The sequence below is a fragment of the Terrapene carolina genome, unplaced genomic scaffold (genome assembly GCF_002925995.2).
Source record: "Terrapene carolina triunguis isolate 2854851 unplaced genomic scaffold, T_m_triunguis-2.0 Scaffold238, whole genome shotgun sequence".
In the NCBI taxonomy this organism is placed as follows: domain Eukaryota; kingdom Metazoa; phylum Chordata; order Testudines; family Emydidae; genus Terrapene; species Terrapene triunguis.
In genome coordinates this window covers 10,486,712-10,489,999 of record NW_020664589.1, presented here as the reverse complement: position 1 = coordinate 10,489,999, position 3,288 = coordinate 10,486,712, and positions in this window count along the sequence as shown.

Genomic DNA, 3,288 nt, shown 5'->3' with positions numbered 1-3,288 from the left:
GCTGGGGAAAAAGACGCTCGCGCTCCTGGCTTTTGCCATTTATGTGCTGGCCCTCCTGGGCAAGCAGGGTAAGTAATACTCCTTAATTGCATTTGGTGGTTGGGAAATTTGATTGCTGTTTTGACCCCCCACCCCCACCTTCTGGCCAAACACTTGTCATTCTCTGCCTCTCCCTAATTGGCTCTAATTGTACATGGACATTATCAATGGGAATTGAACCAGACTGGGCTGATTTTATTCTCTCTTAAATCATCCAGCGCGGTTGAAAAGTGCTGTTTACCTTCGAGCTGCTCTCGCTGAGCCCCGCACTGATATCCACTTTCCTGCCTGCCTGGCCTTTTGCCCACTGCTGCAGCCAGCCGTGCACCCCTCTGCAAAGGACTCTGGGATAACACCCTACAGCACCTCGGCCCCCCCCACACAACTCTATTAGGGCCTGATCCTGCTGTCCCTTCCCATTGAGTTAAATAAGACCTTCGGATAGTCCCCATGGCTTCTTCCAAAGGTTCCTTTCCACCCCCTCGCCTCACTGGCTTTCCCATATCTCTAGGCAGGCCCCAAAGACACCCGACTGCTCCTGCTTTAAACTGCTTCCTCTGCTTCCCTCCCACCTTCGAGAAGCCACATCCTAGTCATGATGGGCGCAGCTGTGTGTAGCGGGGGCGGGGGAAGGGGATATAATGAGGCTGCCCCCCAGCTGGGGAAGCCAGCCTGGAATCCTTTGGGGATCCATCCGGGCTGTTTGTTGTCTGGCTGAGGACACCCCTCATTGCCATAAGCCATAGCCGGCGAATGTTAACCTTGAGAATCTGCCAACTTGCCGGCTGCTTGATGGGTGCAGGGGGTGCTCTCACACAAATGCCATGCGGTTTTGATATGTGCATGCAGTACACAAAACTGTCTTTCAGGCTCAGCTATGGAACCACTCTAAACGTAGCCCCATCACAGAATAATAATTCTTACGACAGCCCATGCACATCATGCGGCCCAACCCACCACTTGTTCCCAGGACCCTTCCTAGCATCTCCCTTGATGAATCTCTCCTGTTTTTCTCCGAGAGGGCTGCATATGGGAGCGTAGTCTCTAAAGGGTTGAATCAAAGAATGTTTCTCTCAGTTGACTGGAAAGATGAGCAGAAAGCAAAGCCTGGAGAGTTGTTAATTTCACAGATTGCTGCACAGGCATGGCGTGACTCTGGGCGCACCTTCTGCTGCCGGGGATTGAGTCGGCATTCTTGCCAAACTGATTTTCCTCTTAATTCTTCTCCACTTAATAGTCATTTCCCATAACACAGCGAGGCAGAGAGGAGCCCAGCTCAACCCAATCTAGTTGAACCAGAGCAAAACCCGGTGTAGACACTCTTCTATTGCATGAGCTGACGCCTGTATGTTTACCGAGGTGAACTAAACTACTGTACAGCCGCTTTAAATCAGTTTAGGCGCATCCACACACACAGTTGAACTGGTTTAATTAAATTTGTGTAAAATTACACCTTTTGGGTAATTTTGTGAGTCGATAAGGTGTGTGTCTGTGTGTGTGTGTGAGAGAGAGAGAGAGAGAGAAAACACACGTCTCTAGACAGCTGGTTCCAGCAAGGATAAGTTATTAAGCAATAAAGCAGTTATTCTGTTAGCTCAAGTGGTAGAGGCTTTTGCTTTTCTTGTTGAGGTTTCTGAGTTCAATCCCCTCTGATGACTCATAGCAGGTTCATTACTCAGGCAAACACCTTGCTTTCTCTGGTGAAGCACAGATACTGGGAGTACCAATGCTGCGCAGCGATCTAGCGTGTCCCCCGAGATGCTGGTATTTTGGAGAGCAGCAGGGTGGTACCCACATACAAGCCAGGGCAGGTAGATCTCGGGTGGCCTGTCTCATGTTGTCATGTCTGACAGTTCCCTTTGTACTCGGAATGGAAGAACAAATCTGCGCACTTCTCTTGGACCTAGATCCACACTTTCTGGCCTGCCTAGGTCAGCATGGTGGGATTCAATATTGGGCTAAGGGCGGCATTAAACATTCCTTGTGCACTGGGGTTCCCAAGCGCATTGTGCGAAATCCTTCTCCGCTTTGCAGGAACGGCCTCATCTCTGCATGATGAGTGAGCAAGGAGCTCGTCTGTGAAATATCCTTCCCGGCTGGTGAGTAAAAGCAACAGTGCTTTCCACTCCAGTGGCCTCGCCCAATAAAGCTCTTTTGGAAAGGTGCAGGAGCGGTCAGTTCTCCCTGCTGCCCTATCTCAGTCGCATTTTGTTAACCTGCTAGCGACAGCTTCCGCAAGGAATCTTGATCCTGTCCATTAAATATAGGAAACGGCTACACAATTCTGTTCTAGTCGTGGACCAAACCATTCCTGAAAGCTGCTCCAGGATAGGACCGGTTTAAAATGTCCTCGATCCTTTTTCAATGCAGAGCATTCTACTCCAGCAGGAGGCTGGATTCTATTATTATCATGTATATTGCAGTAATGTCTAGGAGTCATAGTCATGGACCAGGAGCCCAATGTGCTAGGCGCTGTACAGACACAGAACAAAAAGACAGTCTCTGCCCCTAATAGCTAGCAGTCTAATTAAGATGCTATTTGGTAAGTCTTCATTTTCTCTAACCGCTATGAGCCTGTGCTGCCCGTTTTGCAAGCAGTCAGCAGGTACCGGTAGATTCGGCATGCTGCCTTTTGTGGTTGGTGCGAGTATGTTTCCCCTTCAGCAGATTTTTATGTATAAAAGAGATAAGTGTCTGAGCTAAATCACAGACTGCCCGAAGACCCTCTCCCATGTACAGCTACTGGTATGTCCATCTACCACTTCCTGGAAGATGGCTTTGAATGTCTCTGTCAAAGAAGACTGAGTGTTTCCTAGTGATTTGACCCTAGAAAATTAGAGCCAGACCTTCAGCTGTTGTAAATCAGCATAAATCCACCGTTGGCGCCAGGTCAGTCTACACGAGCTGAGGATCTGGCCCTTAATGTGCAAGCATATTGTTAATGGCTCCAAGAAGGTGGCCCCCACCTCTGGGGAGTACCTGAGTGCACAGAGGTGGCTGATAGATCTACCTGTGCACACAGCCTACCCAGGCTGCAGCTTCTGGTGCCTCTGTCCCTCCTGCTGCCTCCCCATCCTCTGCCGGCCGGTGCCAGTGAACACGGTCACAGCAGTGGACTAGAAGATGCTCTGAATCCTCAGCAGCAAGAGGAAGATACCCCCAGTTCCCTGCCCTCCACCCCAAAAAAAGCCCACAGAAAAGAGAAGAGTGGTTGGGAAAGAGAAATGAATGAGGAAGAAGCAGTGTGGG